The sequence below is a fragment of the Scyliorhinus canicula genome, chromosome 19 (assembly GCF_902713615.1).
Source record: "Scyliorhinus canicula chromosome 19, sScyCan1.1, whole genome shotgun sequence".
Classification (NCBI taxonomy): Eukaryota; Metazoa; Chordata; class Chondrichthyes; order Carcharhiniformes; family Scyliorhinidae; genus Scyliorhinus; species Scyliorhinus canicula.
The window spans coordinates 39233091-39257452 of record NC_052164.1 but is presented as its reverse complement, the minus strand read 5'-3'; the positions used below and the strand labels follow the sequence as shown (position 1 = coordinate 39257452).

Here is a 24362-nt window from a genome sequence, read left to right as displayed (position 1 = left end):
TTTTTCAAATTTACTGTATTGTTTTTGGCCTATTGGAACGGGAGACTTTGTGCTGATTGCATTGCTGATTGACAAGGTCATCATTATTGTGCAAGAAATAATTTTTCCTGCAAAATGGTTAACAAGTGGTTAAAGCAAATTACTGCGGATTCTGGAATCTGAAACAAAACACAGGAAATACTGGATAATCCCAGCAGGTGTTTGGAGACAAGAGTCCCGCCCATTCCAGTAATTCAGCCCCCTTCTCGCGTCACGCCTTCTCGAACGCGCCCGCCTCCACCCCCTATGTACCGCCCCGACCCCTTTGCCTCGCCCCGCCCCTCCCTAACGCCGCTCTTTTGTCTCGCCCTTCGCTCTTTCCCGCCCCTTGTGCCGCCTCCTCACTGAGCCCCGCCCCACCCCATCACAGCCACGCCCCTGCACTCAGTCCCGCCCCATGACTGAGCCCCGCCCCCTCCTGCCCGCGAGCTCTAGCTCTGTGGCTCTGCGCAGTCCATTCGTGGCTCATGTGACCGGGATCGGCTGGCGGAGGTTGTGCAGCGGTGGAGCGGTGAGTCCCCGGGGTGGGTCTGGTCAGCTACCGGACCAGCGTGGTGTCGGAATGGGAAGATTGACAGGGTAGTCGGATCAAGGCGGTAAAGCTGTCCTGGGCGAACGGAGGACGCGGGGATTAACGGCAGGAGCACAGAGCTGGAGTTTCATTCTCACTGACCGACCCCCCCCCCCCCCCCCCCCGCCGCCACACATACACCCTAACCCGTCCCCCAACCCCACACACCCGACCCAGACTCCCAATCACAGTGACCCGAACCAATACCCCCCACACAGAGTCTCCCCAAACCCCACAGGCTCTTCGCACATAGAACCCCGCCAAACACCCCCCCCCCCCACAGACTTCCCCAAACCCCCCCTACAGACTTCCCCAAACCCCCCCAACCCCCCACCACAAACTTCCCCAAACCCCCACCACAAACTTCCCCAACCCCCCCCCCCCCCACAGACTTCCCCAAACCCCCCACAGACTTCCCCAAACCCCCCACAGACTTCCCCAAACCCCCCACAGACTTCCCCAACCCCCCCCACAAACTTCCCCAACCCCCCCCACAGACTTCCCCAAACTCCCCCCCACAGACTTTCCCAAACCCCCCCCACAGACTTCCCCAAACCCCCCCCACAGACTGCCCCAAACCCCCCCACAGACTTCCCCAAACCCCCCCCACAGACTTCCCCAAACCCCCCCCCAGACTTCCCCAAACCCCCCCCACAGACTTTCCCAAACCCCCCCAACAGACTTCCCCAAACCCCCCCACAGACTTCCCCAAACCCCCCCCACAGACTTCCCCAAACCCCCCCCACAGACTTCCCCAAACCCCCCCCACAGACTTCCCCAAACCCCCCCACAGACTTCCCCAAACCCCCCCCCCCCACAGACTTCCCCAAACCCCCCCCTCAGACTTCCCCAAACCCCCCCCACCAGACTTCCCCAAACCCCCCCCACAGACATCCCCAACCCCCCACCACAAACTTCCCCAAACCCCCCCATAGACTTTCCCAAACCCCCCCCACAAACTTCCCCAAACCCCCCACAGACTTCCCAAAACCCCCCCCACAGACGTCCCCAACCCCCCCCCCACAGACGTCCCCAACCCCCCCCACAGACATCCCCAACCCCCCCCCACAGACATCCCCAACCCCCCCCCACAGACATCCCCAACCCCCCCCACAGACGTCCCCAACCCCCCCCACAGACGTCCCCAACCCCCCCCACAGACGTCCCCAACCCCCCCCCACAGACGTCCCCAACCCCCCCCCACAGACGTCCCCAACCCCCCCCCCCACAGACTTCCCCAACCCCCCCCCCCCACAGACTTCCCCAACCCCCCCCCCACAGACTTCCCCAACCCCCCCCCCACAGACTTCCCCAACCCCCCCCCCCACAGACTTCCCCAACCCCCCCCCCCACAGACTTCCCCAACCCCCCCCCCACAGACTTCCCCAGCCCCCCCCCCACAGACTTCCCCAACCCCACCCACAGACTTCCCCAACCCCCCCCACAGACTTCCCCAACCCCCCCACAGACTTCCCCAAACCCCCCTCCCGCCGGCCGGAGGCGCCCGCCCGCGGACATGGGACCCCAGGGAAGACAGATTTCCCGAAACCCCCCCACAGACTTTCCCAAACCCCCCCCCCACAGACTTCCCAAACCCCCCCCCCCACAGACTTCCCAAACCCTCCCCCCCCCCACAGACTTCCCAAACCCTCCCCACCCCACAGACTTCCCAAACCCTCCCCACAGACTTCCCAAACCCCCCCCCACAGACTTCCCCAAACCCCCCCCCCCTGTAGTGATGCAGATAGTAACCAAAATGCTATGAGCCTAGTGACTGCCATATCCTAAGCTGTATCATACCTATTTCACCTCTTGTAGTCATTGACTTGGTAACTTTTGGGGATCGGACAGCAGAAAAGGTACATTACACAAGGAGAGAATAGAGGGGACAAGAGAAGGAAAGTGCAATTCAAAAAGTAACAGGCAATTTAATGTTCTTATTGTGACCTTGCTGCTATTGTGATTTATGGAAGCCTGTAAGGCCCTTTTCTTTCCAAATGCAGAGCAAGTTGTTTTTTTTGATAAGTGGGACCTTCTGTCAGCTTGCATTGTGTAATGTGTTGGCAAGGATCTCTTGATTCTGGTTTTGATATTGCACAAGGAAGTAAATTCTAATACAAGGAGACCTGTGGCTTTGGATGTGTTCCCTGAAACGTTGTGTTGTAAAATTATCATCTTACACATATTTACAAAATAACATTTATTTTCCCTAGGTATTCCTTGGCCTTTCCCATGTGTCTCTGGCCGTGGGACTGCTGACCTTCAGGGTGTAAGTGTGTTTGGAATTGCTTGCACAGAAACAAATCCAGTTGGTTTATGTTATTTATATTCCAAATAAACCTGCTCCCACTCAAATTACTTCATGCCACTCCGCACCTTTTATTGTTGTAGAATGAACCCAGCCCTCACATTCATGTCCTGCAAGTTATTTGAGTAAAGGTTTAAGAAAAATTTTGACATAGTTATTACAGCTTTGGATGAAATAGACAGGAGGCTTGGCTTCTCCATTACTTGACTTGTGGAGACACCAATGAATATGGCTGTGTTAAAACAACTTTTAAGAGTCTTTAACTAACGGCTGCCATGTTGAATCAGCATTGGGTTATGGGTTATATTATCTAGTCATTTTTGATCTGCCCTAACTTTGGCTACTAATTGTCCTGGATCCCTCTCACCAAGCAATATGCACTATTCTCTTGGAGCTACTCAGTTTTTGTGCAAGGAATTGTGCTGTTTGTGAGTAGCACTTATTGCAGGGAAATAAAATCTGTATGCACCGCAATTATCTGGGATCAGAACTCAGTAACGTGGGGAATGAAATATCTGGGCCACTTTCTGAAGTTCTGCTGGAGGTGATCCATATGTTGTGGTCACTGCACCTTTCGTACGATGCTGAAATATCTGAGCCAAATTTCATTCATAGTGCACCTGTGAAGAGCTTTGTAACTTTGTCTTATGTCAAGTTGTAAGTCATTTTGCTAAATGATGACCATTTTCTTGGCTCACTGCTTACTGGGGTGACATGTAGGTTTTGCAAGACATTGCTCAGTTCATCAGCAGACCTTAAAAAGGAAATGTTGAAATCAGAACTTGTCACTCTGACTTTCCGTCCAGAAATAGACCAGCTTGGCATCAGGAAACTATGGTGTCAGTGAGAATTCTTGTGTAAGGTTTTTGTCAGAATGTGGTTAATCTGGTGCGAGTGTTGCTTTGAGGCTGTATACTTTTGAAAAAAACCCAACTGTAAAAAGCCTGATAGCTGGACCTGATACTTAGGTCTGAACTTTTAGATGACCTGAACTTTTAGACCTATTTTGGACAACATTTTGTGTTGCCAGTGCAATACAGCTATGTGACAATACCCGAGCAGGATTATTATGGGAGGACATTGTTATCCCCCTCCACACCAGGGGCTGAATAATAAGACCATATGACATAGGAGCAGAAGTAGGCCAATCGGCCCACCGAGTCTGCTCTGCCATTCAATGAGACAATGACTGATCTGAAATGATAATCCTCAACTCCACTTTTCCCCCTTATCCCCATAACCCTTGATTTCTTTACTGATTAAAAATCCATCTATCTCAGCTGTGAACATATCTAACAATCCAACATCCACAGTCTTCTGCCATGAAGAATTCCACAGATTCAAGAGGGTACCCACCTTGCTTTGAAATTATGCCTTCTGAACCTAGATTCTCCCACAAGGGGAAACAACCCCATAGCATCTACCCTTGAGAATCTTGTATGTCTCCATAATGTTCCCTCTCATTCTGAGCTTCAATGAGTACAGACCTAACCTACTTAACCTCTCCCCATAAGGAAATCCCTCCATACCCAGGATCAACCTAGTGAACCTTCTCTGGACTGTCTCCAATGCCAGTATCTTTCCTTAGATAAGGGGATCAAAAATGTGCATAGTATTCCAGGTAAGGTCTAACCAGTTTTAGCACAATCTCTCTTTTTGTATACTCGCAAGACCAACATTCTATTTGCTTCCCTATTACCTGCTGAACTTGCATGCTAATTGTTTGTGATTTCTGCACAAGGACCCCCAAATCCCTATGAGCTGCTACTCTTCCTCCAGTTAAATGTTAAATTCCTTTATCCCTCCTACCAAAGTGCGTCACTTCATATTTTCCGACATTATATCATCTGCCACGTTTTTGCCCACTCACATGACCTGTCTATTCCTCTGGACTCATTATGGGGGAGACGGATGACAAGCCTTCTTGGAAACCATGTCGATGTGTAAACCGATTGACAATGTGCTGAGAAGCCCCACAGCATTAAAGCATTGTGGGACTCGTTTACAAAGGGCCTAATGGGTCTTTCGCACCTTCTTGAGGTGCTGGCCTCGCCTTCTGGCATTGCCAGCCAATTCGATTGGCCAGCAGTTCCATCAATCCTGGCAGTGCCAGGAGAGTACATTAGTAATTGCCTGAACTTCAGCTGAAGAGAGGAGCCCAAGACCTAGAATACTTGGACTCGTTAAGTCGGGGTATGAGGGCAGCAAGGTTGCGCAGTGGTTAGCACTGCTGCCTCATGGCGCCGAGGTCCCAGGTTCGATCCCAGCTCTGGGTCACTGACCGTGTGGAGTTTACACATTCTCCCCGTATTTGCTTGGGTTTTCGCCCCCCACAACCCAAAGATATGCAGGATAGGTGGATTGGCCACACTAAGTTGCCCCTTAATTGGAAAAAAGGAATTGGATACTAAATTTTTAAAAAAGTCTGGGATTTGTGTATGCTAGGGAGAGAGGCAGTGGTGGAGAGAGGATGCGTTTAAGAGATGGAGCAATTAGGAATTAAGTGGGATCAGTCTAAGGGGGTTAATAGTTTTATTTCTTGGGTCTAAACATGTCATGTAATCGTGGGAATTTGACGTTTAGAACATAGAACAGTACAGCACAGAACAGGCCCTTCGGCCCTCGATGTTGTGCCGAGCAATGATCACCCTACTCAAACCCACGTATCCACCCTATACTCGTAACCCAACAACCCCCCCTTAACCTTACTTTTTAGGACACTACGGGCAATTTAGCATGGCCAATCCACCTAACCCGCACATCTTTGGACTTAAAAGTGTCACTTAAAAGTGATAGTGGCCTAAATTCACTGCAAGACTGACTAGAGGTTTTATGCATGTCTTGCTTCACTCACTATGCTTGCACAATGTATCACTGCTAATGCAGGAAAGATGGCCCTTGAACCAGTGTTTTGTATGATTCCTTTCATTCATCAACTATCACTTGAGAGGTCTTAATCCAAAAGATCAAAATATTATTTTCAGATGCAGCACATGTTTATTAATGTACTGCTAACATCTTGCAGTATGAAAATTTCAGACACTGGCTAACCTTTACTGAAATTCAAGACACAACAGAGATCTGTTTAAGCCAGTTTTGAATGACCATTTAAAAAATAATTTTGTTGAAGTTCTCCAGAAGGCATTGGTTCGGTGGGGATTCCACTGGTGTCTTGTACCCTCTCGTATTTGTTTTAGCAGCCACTATCTCTTTGTGCGTCTTTTTAAAAATAAATTTAGATTACCCAATTATTTTTTCCAATTAAGGGGCAATTTAGTGTGGCCAATCCACCTACCCTGCACATTTTTGGGTTGTGGGGGCGAAACCCACGCAGACACGGGAAGAATGTGCAAACTCCACACGGACAGTGACCCAGAGCCGGGATCGAACCTGGGACCAGCTGTGCTAACCACTTGGCCACCGTGCTGCCCTCTTTGTGAGCCTTAATGATTGTCAGAAGTTTGACTGATACGCATCAAAGCAGAGCTTTTACCATGCCTCTACTGAGATGGTTGTTATGCACCTCCAGTAGTGGAAGCTACATAATGATAAGGAGCTTTTCCTGATTTTCCCCTCCTTAACCCACCTTCCTAAATCTGCCATTGGTAACCATATTGCCACCTCAGTCAAATCAACTAATCAGCGGGATTGAGTGCACTGTGCTTGCATTTATGCATCACACGAGTCTCTCCTATTGCATCTAGCTCAACTCAATATTTGGCATTTCATTCTCTTCCTTTTTCAGTTTCCTTTTGAAAACATCTAACCTTCTGGCTTCAACCACTCCCTGTAGTGGCAAGTTTCACTTCCACTTACTGAATTAAAAAACACCTCATTATTTCCCCGTTGCATTTATTGGTAACCATCTTGTATTTGTTGTCCCTAATTTTTGATTCTTCGAAGAGTGGAAACATTCACTCCACGTCTACCCTGTCAGCCATTCATAATTTTAAAGATCTCTATCATGTCTCCTATGAATGAAATGAAAATCGCTTATTGTCACAAGTAGGCTTCAATGAAGTTACTGTGAAAAGCTTGCTTTTGAAAGAAATAAAGTCAAATCCTGATTCCCTGTAACCTCACCGTTCTGGTTGTCACAAAGTGTGCTGATATTATTTTGCAAGGGTATTGCAACTTGGAACACTAGTTCGTAGGGTTGTATAGTTTATTTTGTTTGTGAGGAGATGAGTGAAACTGCACTGAAAATAAATAGCCCAGTCATCAAATAACAATTATTAAAGACTAAAGAAAAGACAAATACCGAAAAGACAAGCCAAACTACTCTACTTATATGCAATTAAGATGTCTGAATTATTGAATACAGTTTTGAAAGAACGTACCCCTTGTTACAAAATACATCTACCGTACCTGAACTCCTAAGAGTTCCCTGTACCCTAAAAATCATCCAAATTGAATAACCAGCAATAATTACCACACAATACAGGGATGATACTCAAATTTGGGAATCATCTTTCTATGGTTCAGTGAAGATATTTCAAAACTGCTGTTACAAAGGTTTTCTACACTGCCTTGGCTGTAAGGCTTAGAAGCTTGTTTGCTGTAAACTTGACCTTCAGACTGGGTGGCTGGAAACTGGCCTTTCTGCTTTCTGAGACTACTGGATGGTAACAGCCTCCCTTCCTTCTCATGGACTGATAAATTATACCTTTGTTGTTTCAAGCACCATCCTTGTCCTTGTAAATATATATTCGGCTGTCTTCCCTCATTCACTTCCTTGTATATACATTAACATAGTCTATAACCTGTTTCTTCTCCATCAGCTAGTCACATTTGATTATTACCTATTCCCACTCAAAACTTGATGTGGAGATGCCGGCGTTGGACTGGGGTGAGCACAGTAAGAAGTCTTATAGCACCAACAGGTTTGTTTCAAACACGAGCTTTCGGAGCACTGCTCACCTGAGGAAGGAACAGTGCTCCGAAAGCTTGTGTTTGAAACAAACCTGTTGGACTTTAACCTGGTGTTGTAAGACTTCTTACTGCACTCAAAACTTGTTACTGGAAGAGACACATACCGATTGAGGCCCTTTGAATGCCATCTATGCTGTCTCCAGGCAGATTCACGACATTGTGTCATCCTTGTAAATTCTTTTGCACTTCCTCCTGTGCTTCTATGTCCTTTTAATAGTATGGGCACCTGACTAGCACCTATTCATGACCACTTTTATGAATACATCTTCGAGAAATTCCAGCGCATTATAACCAAGCAATTAAATTTGTGATTCTGTTTTCGTGATTTGATGACCATTTATAATCGGGAGGTTTATGGGCGGGTTTAGCTCAATTGGCTGGAAGCAGAGTGTTGCCAGCAGTGCGGGTTCAATCCCCGTACTGGTCGAAGTTCGTAGAATCATAGAATCTACAGTGCAGAAGAAGGCCATTTGGCCCGTTGAGTCTGCACCGGTCCTTGTAAAGAGCACCCTACCTAAGCCCGTAGCCCCGCCTAACCTTTTTGGACACTAAAGACAGTTTAGCATAGCCAGTCCACCTAAGCTGCAGATATTTGGACTGTGGGAGGAAACCGGAGCACCTGGAGGAAACCCATGCAGACATGGGGAAAATGTGCAGACTCCGCACAGACAGTGACCCAAGCCGGGAATCGAACCTAGGACCCTGGCGCTGTGAAGCAACACTGCCTGCCACCGGGCAACCCTGCATCTCAACCTTGCCCCTAGCCTGAGGCGTGATAATCCTCAGGTTAAATCAACTCCAAGGGGAAAGTAGCTTATGGTCAGCTGGAACAATGGCAAATTTACCGTTGTCTATTATGGGGCGGTGAATTTGATCAAGTTTGGGCATTTGTGATGGTGCTTGTAAAGGAAGAAAGAGTAACAATTTTTTTTAGCCTTTGTGGCAATATTATTAAAAACACAATTTTATCATTTATTCAATTTGAATTGAAAATATTCAAGTAATGTAATGAAATAAAACAAGAACAAGCTGAACAATTTGATGTTATGACGCAATGCTTCAACTTAACGGATGAATGAGATGGGAGCAAATGTGAGGTTATGAATTAAGAGTATTGGACAGAAAATGCACTGTATGATATCAGATGTTTTTGTACCGGTACAGGTTCAAGCCTGGTGCCAATACTGTTTTACTTTTGCTAAATTACTGGCTGTTAATAACATTGCCAGGTCACTTTTCACTTTCATCCAAATTCAACAGGTGTAGTTGCTCCGAGGCTTCTGTCATCTTCCATCTCCAGCAAGATAGGATCTAACTATTATCCCTTGACATTCAATGGGATTTCCATCACTGAACCCCTCGCTGTCAACATCCTGTGTTTACCATTGACCAGAAACTGAACTGGACTAGCCATATAATTACTGTGGCTACCAGAGCAGGTCAAAGGCTAAGAATCCTGTGGCGAGTAACTCACTTCCTGATCCCAAAATCTAGAAGGCACAAATTTGGAGTGTAATGAAATAATCTCCACTTGCCTGGGTGAGTGCAGCTCTAACAACACAAGAGGCTCAACACTATCCAGGACAAAGCAGCCTGCTTGATTGCTACCCCTTCCACAAACACTCAATCCCTCCACCACCGGACGCACAGTGGCAACTGTGTGTATCATCTACAACAGTCATTTTCAAACTCTGGGTTTGTGGATTGGCCATGCTAAATTTCCCCATAATTGGTAAAGTTAAAAAAAGAATAATTCTGACTAAAAGTTCTATCTGATATAGTCCTTTTTGTCTTTTTAAGCATTAGCAGGCTTATTTATTTTCAGTGTTTTATTTTTTAATGGTGGATTATGGAGCATCTAGATATGTTGCAATTTTAAATAAATACTCATCTGTCATTGAATTTCAACTTCTGTGAAGTATTGAATGCAATACATTTTGAATGGATAAAGCCTTATGACAGATGTTTAACCTCAACATCTGTGGCTGCATTACAGCTCTGCATCTGTCCCTGCAGACAAACTGATTGGGATAACTTCAATTGGCTGCGGTATGTTAAGGCCTTTGAGTGTCACCTATTAACTGGTTCTGTCATGGTCAACTTCTAGACATATGCATAGATATGTTGTGAGATCGCTTTGGCTATTACATAGGGCAATAGTTGAAACCAAAGTGAGAGGAAGTACAAAGTACTTGACATCTTACATGAAACGTCTACTTTTGGTACTCTTTACAGCTGCTGCCTGCCTAACCTCTTTGTTTTTGTTTGCATCAGCATTATTTTACCTTTTGCTGTTGTGCTTTCTATCATTTTCTAGGATTACAAGAGCATGTGATATACCCATTTGGCAAAATAGTGATTGTTCCTGTAAATGCTTGGGTTTGTACAATTCCCTGATGTTTTGTTTATGAAGGTGGATTGTGCTTTTTAGGGAACTAGCGTGTAGCTATTGAATTTTGATACCTACGAGGGGCAGCATTGGAGCTAAAGATGTAAAAATGTAACTGGCAGAGTGCAGACATGCGGGAAATTCAAGAGTTGAAACTCCAGCCGAACTGTAATCACATGATAAACCATTTCATACATAAGCCCTTGAGTTTGCTGAACCAGCAATAAGTTTTATTTCAATGGATTGCCTTGTTGCATCCACTTAACTGTGCAGATCAGTTTGCTTGAAGGCTTGGGTTCATTGGGACCAATAACTTGACTATTTAACCTGCAAGTTTGGTTCTGTTACATTTCTTATTAATTATATTGATGAGATGTTGCGGAGAATTTGGCTACATTGCCTGGTGCTTGTACTTGGGATGGTCAGTCAGCTGTTAAGTTGAATTTAATGAAAATTTGAATCGGCAACTTTAAGAACAGCGGAGTTGTTTGTAGAGTGGTTTTGATCTGAGTTTGTGAACAGCACCTCCTACCTTCTCAGTAGATGGCCCAGAGCAGCTATGTCCTGAGAGTACATAATTTCCAAGTCAACCACATGAATCCTGGCAGAGGCATATCAGCATTCTTTTATTTGCACTGGATTAAAATCCTGTCTAACACCATGTGACAGGATCAGCATTGTAAGGACTGCAGCAGCTCAGACGGAAGACATGCAGCTGCTGCCATGGGAGATGGACAATAAATGTTGGCTTTTCAGGTCTCTGTGTATATTTTAAAAAAACAATTCCAAGTTGAAAACTTTTAAGGTAACAGCTTATAATATGAAGGTTTCGCATTCAGTTCTTAAAAAAAAGTTATCGACTGAGCGACTTTTGTCAGTGCTGTTGTTTTTGACCAAATGTGCAAAGAGCATTGCATGTAAAATCAGATCACTTTTACTTCTAAATTCGCAGGAGCAAAATGTTTTTGGATAAACATTCAGATTGGTGAACAAATTGGATTTTTGGTTAAAAGAATTGAAGCTATTGAAACTGCTCAGCAGATGGAGGTACTAAGTGCAGCTATTGTTCTGACTTGCTGTACTCACTTCCTGACAGTCACATGTTATTTTCGACAGAACAAGAGGCAACTGGTAGAGGCGCAGCCCAGTTCTTCACAGCTGCGCCCAAGTTTAATTTCTCATAGTGACGGCCGGAGTGTTGGGTATTTCCAGTTTTGCATCTTTCCAAATTGAACTATCCGACATCTGAATCTTAAGGCTCTGAGGAAACTGTTGTGGTTATTTCTAACAATCCAGAGTAGTAACTACCAGTTATTAGTTATATCGGCCACCAAGTTGAGATTCTTTTCTTGTATTGTTTTTAAACTATGAAACTTAATTGTGGGTTTTTGAAAGGTGAACCTGTTGATATTTGCCGTACAGTGAATTCTGTAAATTACACCTTGTGACTAACAATCATTTTTGCAGCTTCCCTATCCCTAGGTTAGAGCTATGCAAATATTCAATGCCAAGCAAAGTTTATTTTCCTCCAGGCTGGGTAAAGAGTTCCCTATTCTAAAAAGCTTTCTTTTTCATATAGCCTGCCTCGTGCACACAGGCATACACCAATTTCACAAGAAGTTGGAAGAAACAAAGCAAGGAGGTGCCGAATGGTCTACTTCTGTTCCTATTTTGTAAGCTGCAAGCAGAAATGCCAGTGACCCCGTTTCAGTGAAAACTACAAAGGCAATTGGCCCATAATCTTTATTAGTGTCACAGTGGGCTTACTATACACTGCAATGTAGTTACTGTGAAAATCCCCTTGTTGCCACGGTACGGCGCCTGTTCAGGTGCACTGAGGGAGAACTCAGAATGTCCAATTCACCCAACAAGCATGTATTTCGGGACATGTGGGAGGAAACCGGAGCACCCGGAGGAAACCCACGGGGGCACGTGGAGAATGTGCAGACTCTGCAAAGAGAGTGTTTGAACCTGGGTCCCTGGCACTGTGAAGCAACAGTGCTAACCACTGCTGCTGTGACGCCCATGTTCTGTGTTGTAACCTGTAAAAGGCATGATGCAGTTAAGGCAGTCTAGTTCGTACTTCAAATGTACCTGTGGCTTTCTGCTGCCTCTTGTATATAAGTGCCTGGTGTATGTGTTTTGGGCGTGTCTGTTAATACCTTCACTTTAATTAACAAGTGTTTAACTGCAAATAAAGTGTCAACCAACCAAAGTTTGCATAACCAGTTGGCCAATTTAATTTTCACAATTAAATTCAAGTCTGCACCGACCCTTCAAATGAGCACTCCACCCATGTCCACCTACCCCATCCCTGCAATCCCATAACTAAACCTGCACATCCCTGGACAACTAAGGGCCAATTTATCATGGCCAATCCACCTACCCTGTGCACCTTTGGACTGTTGGAGGAAACCGGAGCACCCGGAGGAAACCCACACAGACGTGGAGAGAACATAGAAACGCCACACAGACATGTGACCCAAGGCTGGAATTGAACCCGGGTCCTTGGCGCTGTGAGGCTAGCCACCATGCCATCCCCAAAATCAAAGTGGAGAATGTTAACATCGAACCAACTACATCCCTCATGCTAAGCAAGCGCTCTACCATTCGAGCTAATTCCCTCAATCGGTCTTGATTGTTAATTTGAAAGAAAGACTTGTGTAGCGCTTTGTAAAGCCTCAGAATATCTTGAACTGATTTATAACTAATTAAGTACTTTTGGAGTGTAGTAACTAATTTAACAGTCATTTGTGAACAGCAATGAAGTAAACAACAATTTGTATAGCACCTTTAATAAAGTAAAGCACCCAGGCCATCTGAAAGCACTTTTTAGCCAATCAGGTCCTTTTGAATTGTAGGGATGATTATAATGTAGGAAATGCAACAGTCAATTTACACATGAACTGCCACAAACAGAAAAGTAAGAATGACCATATAATCTACATTCATTATATTCATTGAAAGACAAAGATTGGCCACGACACGCTGGTTAATTCACCTTTTTCTTGAAACAGTTCCATACAATCTTTTATGCCCATGTGAGAGAGAAGTTGGAACCTCTCTTTAATATCTTATTTAAGGGAAGCACGGTAGCACAGTGGTTTGCACTGCTGTCTCACGGCTCCAGGGTCCCAGGTTCTATTCTGGCCTTGGGTAACTGTGTGTGGAGTTTGCACTTTCTCCCCGTGGGTTTCCTCCGGGTGCTCCGGTATCTTCCCACAGTCCAAAGACATGTAGGTTAGGTGGATTGGCCATGCTAAATTGCCCCTTAATGTCCAAAAAGGTTAGGTTGGGTTACTGGGTTATGGAGATAGGGTTGAGGCGTGGGCTTAAGTAGGGTGCTCTTTCCAAGGACCGGTGCAAACTCATTAGGCCCAGTGGCCTCCTTCTGCACTGTAGGGATTTTTTGATTCTATGATTTTCTGATTCTACATGAGGATTACCAAACTAAAAGTGAGGAGAACTGGAGAGGCAGAGGGGATCAGGATGAAATCCCAGAGCTTGGAGCCCATGCAGCTGAAAAGAATGCTGCTAGTGAGAGAGCGATGCAAATTGGGGATGTGCAAGACGACAAAATTGGAGGACTGCATAGATCTTGAAGAATTGGAGGGGGAGAGCATTACAGCGATAGAGAGAGTTGAGGCATGGAATGATTTGAAAATGAAGCTGTTTTAAATTTTGGTTGGGCCAAGATTGTGCCTTTTGTGGAGGGTTCATGTTAAACTGGTTCTCATCAATGAAGAAATTGTGCTGTTTAAAAAAAAAAAGAAATACTTTGCAATGGAAAAACCCTAACTATTTCTGGTGAGTTTAATGAGTGTTTGTCACAGACATGCAGCAGCCTCACATTGTAGTTCTTTAGATTTCAAAGCAGTCTTTCAGTGAGGTAATGTTATAGCAAAGCCCCTGAAGAAGGGGCAACTTGAACAACAACTTCCTGATTTGCAGGTTTAACTGTGCCGAGCAAGGGCTGGTTGTTGCTGTCCAGTTTGCACCTCAATAGCAGTGACCTCTGATTAGTCTCATTGATCATTCTACTACAAAGTCTAGCCTGTTGTGTTCATATTCGTCTATCTCTTTTATTGAAATGTTGAAAAGTAAGGTTATGATGCTGCAAAACATTGAAATGAAAAATGAAATGAAAATCGCTTATTGTCACGAGTAGGCTCCAATTAAGTTGCTGTGAAAAGCCCCTAGTCGCCACATTCCGACGCCTGTCCGGGGAGCCTGGTACGGGAATTGAAGATGTAATTAGCTTTTGAGTCCATATTCTCTCCCTTGAGTATTCATTAAGTCGACCCATTTAAAAGTCAAGCAGTATGCTACATTACCAGATGTTCTGAAGGTTTTTTTCTTGGGCAGTTGACATGCTTAATTAGGGAAGCGTGACTTGTGGGGTGCAATTTGAAGACACAACTTCTTCTTTTGTTGAACCAAATGCTGGACAATTTTTAAAAAATGTCAATGCCTTCTGCTTTCAAAAAAACCTCTGCATTATATTCTGGATTTGTACCATCCTTGTCAACACACTAACTAAGTAAGCAAATGTGATTGCTGGGGGTGGGAAGCATTAGACAATGTGGTGATGTTGACTGTTTCAAAGGGTTACATTAAGAGAATAAAGATGGATCTTCTGTGATTACTAGCTAATGAATATGATTGACCACCTTGGAAACTCCTTGTCACAGGTTCTGAGTTCCTGTGTCCTTGAGTGGCTGGTGAGCCCGATCCTAGAGCCGCATCTCTGACCGCACACTTGGCGGGTAGTCCTTGGACTTGATCGCTGGTATTACACTCATGCTCATTTTCCGAACCTCCTCTTGTTTTGTGTCCCTTCAATTGGGAGGATAGTCCAAATAAGTGTCTTCTGAGCAAGAGTCTCTGAGGTGTTGACATCTAGGGCAGCACGGTAGCACAGTGGTTAGCACTGTTGATTTACAGTGCGAGGCTCCCAGGTTCGATTCCCGCTTGGGTCACTGTCTGTGTTCTTCCTGTGTCTGCGTGGGTTTCCTCCGGGGTGCTCTGGTTTCCTCCCACAAGTCTCAAAAGACATGTTTGTTAGGTGAATTGGACATAGAACATGGAGAAATACAGCACAGAACAGGCCCTTCGGCCCACGATGTTGTGCCGAACCTTTGTATTCTGAATTTTCCCTCTGTGTACCCGAACAGACGCTGGCATGTGGTGATTAGGAGCTTTTCACAGTAACTTCATTGCAGTGTTAATATAAGCCTACTTGTGACACGAATAAAGATGATTATTATTTTGTTGTATTTCTTGAGGTAAGCCTTCAGGATGTCTTTGAAACGCATCTTTTGCCCTCCACTTGCTCAGCCATCCTTGAGCTGGGTGCAGAGATTTGCTTTGCAGCCGGACTCTGACATCGTAAACACTTGGCCAGCCCAGTGAAGTTGGTTTCGGATGATCATAGTCTCAGTGCTGGCGCTCTTGTACATCTGTCCTCTCAGCTGTTGCGGTGAATCCGTCTCTGATAGCATTGATGGTACCTCTCGAGGGCCTTGAGGTGGCGTCTGAATGTAGTCCAGGTTTCTGAACCGTATAGAAGAGTTGGGAGGACGACTGCCTTGTACACTAGGATCTTGGTGTCAGCACAGATGTTGTGTCCATGAGGACACTTGTCCCTAGGCATCTGAAGGTGGCGTTCGCGGATTGGATACAATATTGAATCGCTGCATCAATGTCAACCTTCGATGAGTGGTGGCTCTCCAGGTAGGAGAAATGTTCTACTCTTGGAAAGGTTTCTCTGTTGATTTTGATGGAAGGAGAGACTAGGTCTCGCCCTGCGGCGGGTAGGTAAAGAACTTGAGTCTTAAGGTTGAGGCTGAGACCGATTCTTCGGTATGCTTCCGTGAAGGCGTCAGACATGGCTTGGCGATTCCGTTCTGAGAGAGCGGAGGTGGACTTGGCATATTGAAGTTACACATGCAATGTCACTGTGGTTTTCTTCTTGGATTTCAATCGGTTGAGGTTGAAAAGCTTTCCGTCCATCCTGTAGATGATGTCTACCCCACTTGGAAGCTTGTTCTTGACAAGGTGAAAGATGACGGCAATGAAGATGGAGAAAAAGGTTGGAATGATGACACACCCCTGTTTGACTCCAGTCTTGACCTATTAAGGTTTCTGTCTTATTTTCGTTGGTGAGGATTGTTGCCAGCATCTTGTTTTGGAGAGTCTGAGGATGTTAATGAATTTCTCTGGACAGTCAGCCTTTGACAGGGTCTTCCACAGTACTTCCTGATTGACTGAGTTAAAAACCTTGGCCAGATTGATGAAGACCATGTGTGATACCCCTGGCATTTCTCTTGAAGCTCTCGGGCAGTGAAAATCATGTCCATTGTTCCACGGTTTGGTTGGATGCCTCACTGGCTTTCCTGAAGGATTTCTTCAGATATACTTTCTGCCATTCTAATGAGGTGTCTGACTATGATCTTCTTGCCGATGGAGATTAGGGAGATTTGTGGTAGTTCCCACAGTGGCCATGAATGCATTCCTGAGGTTAGCAGGGATTTCTTCTCTGTCCCAGATCTTCAGGAGCAGCTGATGGAGATGATGGGCGATCTCTTTTCCAAGTTTGAAGATCTCCACTGTAATCCCATCCACTTCTGCGACTTTTCCATTCTTCATGTGTTTAATGGTGGCTTCGGCTTCATCCGTGGTTGGTGACAGTCCAAAATCATCTTGGGGCAATTGGGATTTCTTCCAACACACAAGGCTGATATTTTCTCTCTCTCAAAAGTGCTCAGTCGTTACTCCACACCGGTTTGAGGCCCAGGGTGTTGAGTCCGTATATTGCCTTTATTAGCACTGAAGAAGCTCAGGGTGCCCTGCTTGTCGATGAGAAGCTGCAGCTCCTTAATTTTCTCACTCCCCCCATGGCTCTTCATTTCGCTAGTTCTTCTTTGTACATCCCATCTTCTGCTGTTTAATAGCTCTCCTCTTACCTTGCTGTTGATCTTGTTTTGTCAGGCGGAGACCGTTTCTCCTCTTGTTGATGAGGTCATGGATGGTGTGGTCTTTCTCACTGAACCAGTCTTTGTGTTTCCTGCTCTTGTAACTGATGGTTTCTTCATAGCTAGAGATGATGGCTATCTTTAGCTCTGATCAACTTTTCTTCCTCCACTCCATTAGAATGAATGCTTTGGAGATTTTGGTGAAGATGCTTAATGTTGATCTTCGAATTTCTGAGTTTCTTCATCTTCTGCTCCTTTGTGTGGAGTCTAATGGACATAGAGGAGCGGATGAGCTGGTGGTCTGACCAGCAGTTGTCTATTCTGGTCATTGTTTTGGTGATGAGGGCATCCTTTTGGTGTCTGGGTCAGACGGTGAAGTCCGTCATGTACCAGTGCTTTGATTGTGCATTTCTTGAATTTTGCTTTTTGGTGGAACAGTATGTTAATGACAAGTTGATGTTCCAGGTGAGCAGGAGAACTCCTTTTTGTTAACATGTACTATATGCTGTGGTATGAAGAGGCTAGAGTTCAGCTCCTTTTTCACCAACACACCTTTAATTGTTCAAACTCACTCTGCACAGAACTCTACAGATCATCACAAGCTCCAGAGTCCACCTGAAGCCCCTTTACATATCAGTGTCATTGAACACTTAACATAAATGAGACAACTAATTGCAATGTCTCTTAACCCATTACTTAACACTTTTGAGTTGCAATTTGCAACTCCTTCCTTTTATAGAATAGAACAGTACAGCACAGAACAGGCCCTTCGGCCCTCAATGCCGTGCCGAGCAATGATCACCCCACTCAAACCCACGTATCCACCCTATACCCGTAACCCAACAACCCCTCCCTTAACCTTACTTTTTTAAGGACACTACGGGCAATTTAGCATGGCCAATCCACCTAACCAGCACATCTTTGGACTGTGGGAGGAAACCGGAGCACCCGGAGGAAACCTACGCACACACGGGGAGGACGTGCAGACTCCACACAGACAGTGACCCAGCCGGGAATCGAACCTGGGACCCTGGAGCTGTGAAGCATTTATGCTAACCACCATGCTACCGTGTTGCCCCTTGCTACAGTGTTGCCCCTATACGTTGGTTCCTTTCCATAACTGGCAGTCCTTTCCAACCCTGGCTTTGAAACCCCCAAGGGCTTTTAAAAAAAATTTAGAGTACCCAATTCATTTTTTTCCAATTAAGGGGCAATTTAGTGTGGCCAATCCACCTAACGTACACATTTTTGGTTTGTGGGGGCGAAACGCACGCAAACACGGGTAGCATGTGCAAACTCCACATTGACAGTGATCCAGAGCTGGGGTCGAACCTGGGATCTCGGCACCGTGAGGCAGCAATGCTAACCACTGCGCCACCATGCTGCCTGATCTTATATTCCTTGGTAATGTTGGAGAGTATAGTGTCCAGAGTGGAACCAAAGCCTCTTTTGGACTCATCATTGGCATCAAGGGTTTGGCGTAGGCACTCATGATCGTTACCTGCTGGTTCTTGGCAAGTTGTAGATAGTCATGAGAAATTCATTGATGCTGACAGGGAGCTCCATAAATCGGTTGACTAGTTTGTTCTTGAAAGCGAACGGTTCCATGCAGCCTGGGCTAACCTCCATGTTTTCCTCTCTAGAAGAAGGCGTAACCACTGCTTTCACTTCAGCTGCCATCCCCAGCTTTTTGGGTCTCGTGAAGGGCATTGACGTCAATGCTGAAGTGCCTAAGTTCACGGGAAAAGGGCAGTTCTGATAAGTTGATTGTTTTGCTCGTTATCCATGAGGGTTTGTACATTCCAGGTTCCAAAACTCAGTTCAACTTTTATTTTCTGACCGTGGGTAGACAAGCCTGCTGTATGCGGTTTTGCGGCCAGGTTGGAGACAGAATAGACTACTTTTGGGGCACCTTTTCCAGCCCTTTCCCCATGAGTGAGCAGAGTGGATCCTGAAGAGGGCTGCTCAGTCGTGAAGAAAACTGCCGAAACACATTCCTCTTCCTATTCGAAGAGCGAAAACACCTAAATTAAACTCAACCCCCTATGTACTGGTTCGAAGCTAGGGACTTCCAGACCTCGCAGTCCTGTCCACATCACCGATCGCCAAAGGATTTGTTTGTGTGGGGGCTGTATTGGTTTCCTCCTGGTAGACTCCTTGTGTGGGACATTTGTTTTTACATGGCCATGTTGTTGCACATCAGCAGGCACTCCTTGACCGAGGGTAGGTCAGTTCCAGTGGCAATGGAACCTTGACGACGGGGATTTTCCTCCTGTTGTAGCCTTCATCTGCCATTGCAGCCATTGATATGAGTGTCTTCCTCCTGATCTGCTGTTGAGGACTTGCTTTGAATTGTGCTTTGTCTGGTTCCTTTACTCCGACCTCACCGCCATGGGTGACCCTGCCAAATGTTTTATGATGGCATCGGTCTGGAGATCAGGGGGGGGGGGGGGGGGGGGGGCGATGAGAATTTCCAAGGTGCGGCAAAACGGAGAACGGCTAAACAGGGCAAAGTGACTATTCGAAGAATTCTAAAGCACAGCTTTTAAGCAGAACTAATTGTGGTTATTGACCTGAGGAAGGTTGGGATCTGTCAGCACGTGACGGCTGTAATGCAGCTAGCAGAATCATGTGAATTTGGACAGCTAAAAGATAACCTGAATAAAAATGGATTTATTTTACGCATGAGACCGCTTTCAGTGAGAGCAAGTCTACTGAAAAGTGAGAAACTGGCCCTAAAAGTGGTAGATGTGTCGAAATGCGAAATTTGTGAAATATCTTGCCATTTAGCAATGTATGGTAGAGCTGACCAGGAGATGCATTATGCTGAGACAGTCCAAGCCAAAAGAATGGAGCCAATGCAAAAACGGGCAGGATGCAAATACTGCAGAGGGCAGCATATAAGGCAATGTTTTCAAATAAATTTAGAGTACCCAATTAGTTTTTTCCAATTAAGGGGCAATTTAGTGTGGCAATTCCATCTCAACTGCACATCTTTGGGTTGTGGATGGAGGTGAAAACCACGCAGGTACAGGGAGAATGTGCAAACCCCACATAGACCGTGACCTGGGGCTGGGACGAATCCGGGTCCTCCGTGCTGTAGGCAGCAATGCGAAGCACTGTGCCACCTCCGTACAGCAATGTTTTAACTGCAAGAAACAACCATTTTGCACACAAGTGTTTGGCAAAAGAAAAATCCAAATAAGTCTATACGGATCGCAACCGAATCAATCTCGATTGATCTGTCTTTCACACACGCCCACACATTCCCTCTGGGCTTCATGTAGATAGCTCTGTGGCAGAAAGCAAAATTTCCAAGGGGAGGTTTTTTTTAGCGAATCTCATTGCCACTCCCACTTGGGTTTCTGAAATGTTAATTCCACTTTTAGTGTGTTGAACAGGAACCTCGAGTTGGGTGAAGCATTACCGTAGAATAATTGGTAAGGAACTTTGTTTGAAAACTTAATTACTGAATCGGAATTTATACTTTTAACTAGGACTAGGGGATATAACCTAAAAGATAGAATCAAAATCATTCAGGGGCAGAGTTGGGAAACATTTCTATGATATAGGTTTAGCAAACTCTTATGATTCTAGATTATAAGTACGAATACATTTTGATGACGAAAGGTATTAAATAAAATAGAGTTGGGTTACAGATCAGCCATGATCTCCTTGAATAGTGGAATCTGCTTGAGGTGTTAGATCTCCTGGGTTCCTGTGTGATAACCATAGTCTCCTTATTATCTAATAATGCATTCAGGATATAGTTTGTTTTAACAATGGTTTTCGCTGTGGGTGACTACCTTCATTGTGAACTGGGGTTTCGCAGAAGCAAACCATTTGTTTTTGCTTGTGGGTTTAGTAATTTTTTTGCCAGCCATGCTTTAGGTCCCTGTATCCTGAACTGCATATATTTGAGTACTGGCCCACACTGTCAAATTAGTGCTTTTTTATTTTTTTAAATGCATGAAATAACTCACTGGTGCGTGTTGAGTTTAGAATGGTTTGTAATTATAGTTGACATCTCAAATGAATTTTGGGTTGCCTACATTCATTGCGTTTTGGGGATAAAGAATGTGTATTTAACACAAGAAAGTTAATAGCATGTCCAGGGCCAAATACTACCCCAACCTGAAAGGGCACAGACTTCCCAGTGAGAGAGTAAATTCTATGCGCCAAGTCATCTGCTTTTCCAGTTGTACAAGAGAGGTGAGGTAAAGTGAACAAAATAGAACTGGTTCATCTGACTGATGCAGTACTAGAGATCATATTAAGTCAAAAACACTGATCCTGCAGTAGACCCCAAGCTATCAGATTGTTGTTCTGTTTCGGGGCAGATTTCTAATTCAGAAAATGCTCTTAAGAAACAGAATGTTGGCAATTTTAAAAATGGACTGGACTGTGGGGGTGAGGGTAGCATTCTGTGTCCTGTTGACCCAGGAATATGAGGAGAGTGACAATTATTTTTGTCGAAAACAAAGCAAACTTCTCAGATGGGAAAGACTTGAAATCGGCCAAATCCAATAGTTACTGACTGGGAAACTTGACTACATTGTTGTTGCCGCCAAGCTTGGCAATCACAGCCCTCACTGCAGCATGTGCATGAGATGCCCAGGCAATGTCAGTTTCAACAAACCCTTATTCTGTTTCTTTTTATTGTCATCACGCCAAAGAAAGATACAGGAGATAATGTGTCTTTTAAAGACACCCATGGGTTCTTAGAAGGCCAATGCTGCATGATTCTCTACAGACCATGGAGAGCAAGTGGCCTGATACATGTAATCCAACATACTGATTCCCAATTAAATGTCGGTACCTGGAATAGATTGAAGGCTATTGCTCCGTACTAAGATCAAAAAAATGCTGCTTATTTACTATACCTTCTGGTTTGCGTATGGTCAACCTTTTGAAATGAAAATACATTTACCATGTTCCAGAAATTGAATCTATCCTAATGGAGCCAGACGTTTGGGAGTAATATACAAACCAGACCTTGCACGCTGCATGTTGACCCAGTCACAGATACAAGGCCAAACGAAAATGTACTGTTATGGAGGGAGTTAATAGAGTAATGGTGAGCAGTAATAGTTGCTATTAACCAGTCCCCAAGTTTGAGACTGAGTGACAGGTCCATATTCTTGTAAAAGCAGCAGGAGACAATCCATAAAAATAAAAGAAAATTACTGCAGATGCTGGAATCTGAAACCAAAGAGAAAGTGCTGGAAAATCTCAGCACGTCTGGCAGCATCTGTAGGGAGAGAAAAGAGCTAGCATTCCGAGACCAGATCACCGTTTGTCAAAGCTAAAGACAGAGAAAGTGGGAAAATATTTATACTGTGGAGTGGGAATGGATGATGAGTCATAGCCACAGAAACCCAGGTAAATGGGGTGCTAATAGCCACTGACAGCAAGGGTAAAAAGTGCTAATGGCAGTCCACAGAGAGAACAAAAGGTGTGAAAGGCCAAACTGCAGAAAAGCTAACAGAGGGTAATCTGTGGCAGATGTAGATGTGGGGGAGGGGGAGGGGGAAGCAAAGTGGAGAAAGGGGAAGGAAAGGTGGATAAGATTGGGGGGGGGGGGTAAATATATATAAAGAAAGACGAGAAAGAAAGAAATGGCAAAAGACAGTTAAAATGAAATGGGATGAAAACAAATGGGTTCGAGGTGGGGTAGAGGTAATCATCTGAAGTTGTTGAATTCTATGTTGAGACCAGAAGGCTGTAGCGTGCCTAACTGGAAAATGGGATATTGTTCCTCCAGTTTGTGTTGAGCTTCACTGGAACATTGCAGCAGGCCAAGGACAGACATGTGGGCATGAGAGCAGGGTCTTGTGTTAAAATGGCAAGCAACGTGAAGGTCAGGGTCCTGAATACGTACAGACGGAAGGTGCTCAGCAAAGCAATCACCCAATCTGCGTTTGGTTTCTCCGATATAGAAGAGACCACATTGGGAGCAGTGAATGCAATAGACCAAATTGGAAGAGGTGGAAGTGAAACGTTGCTTAACCTGGAATGAGTGTTTTGGGCCAGGTTGTTAAGCACAGAAGAGGTAGAGGGGCAGGTGTTACACCTTCTACAATTGCATGGGAAGGTGTCATAGGTGATGGGTGAGGTGTGTATGGTGGAGGAGAGGACTAGATTGTCTTGGAGGGAACGGTCTCTGCGGAATTCTGACAGAGGGAGTGAAGGGAAGATGTTTGGTGGTGGCATCACGCTGGAATTGCCGAAAATGGCGGAGGATTATGCTTTACATACGGAGGATGGTGGGATGAAATGTGAGAATGAGGGGGACTCGATCTTAGTTCTGGGAGGGAGGGGAGGGGACGAGGGTAGTGGCGTGGGAGATGAACCGCACCCTGTTGAGGGCCCTGTCAACAACTTGTTGTTGAAAACTCGCCACTATTCTCAGAAGTCAACCTATACCAAAAAGGGCCGACATTCTAAATGGTGAGCAGGGATTCTTACATCCCGATCCTATGTAGGCTTCAGTGGGTGCTATTCAGGTCAAACTATATTTTCAAGTTATCCCCCGGTATAACCCATACCTTCACAGAAGATTTCATCTACTTACCACTTAGTAGCATCGATCCTGGGTTCTGCATTGCTAAGTAAGTAAAGTAGACTTTGGAATAAACACTTTTTCAGGTTAAAACTTAAGTTGTTTTATTATTATATTTTTTTCTTTGAAAAGCTGCAATCACTGTCTTTACAGAAAGGTAAAAAAATCTTGCTTCTGGATCCTTCTGGTTGGTTGAAGGGACCTTCAAGCTCACCTTGACAATCAATCTTCTTTAAAGTCTGGTCTTCTTTAGATGTATTCGCTGGTGAGCTCGGTTGTTGTGTCCTATCTTTCCCATGTACCGAGCTGTTAGAGCTGACTCTGCTGACTGTCTCTGAGTTGACTCTGCCTCCTCTTTAAATTCTGGTCTTCCTCAGATGTATTAGCTGTTTTAGCTCGGCTATTTGGCTCTGTCCCTTTCCCATGACCGAGCTGACTGTAAGTTGACTCTGCTTGCTTCGTTTGTTCTCTCTCTCTGACTCTCTCTCCCCCTCTGCCCCCTCTGTCTGTGTCAGAGTGTGTGTCAGTGTGTGTGTGTGTGTGTCCTGTGTGTGTGTGTCTCTGTGTGTGTGTGTGTCTCTGTGTCT

General features: G+C 45.1%; 1 protein-coding gene across 2 annotated transcripts in view; it reads left to right on the top strand.

The window, feature by feature from the left end:
* Positions 1-440: 440 nt before the first annotated feature.
* The window catches only part of grnb (granulin b), a 113159-nt gene continuing 89237 nt past the window's right edge, over positions 441-24362 (top strand). Inside the window, exons 1-2 of one of the 2 annotated variants that reach the window (XM_038778532.1) lie at positions 482-550; positions 2824-2879. The gene's annotated coding sequence lies outside the window, so the exon portion shown is untranslated. Of the gene's footprint in view, positions 551-2823; positions 2880-24362 lie in introns of both variants that reach the window. The other variant, XM_038778531.1, reaches the window with a different exon arrangement.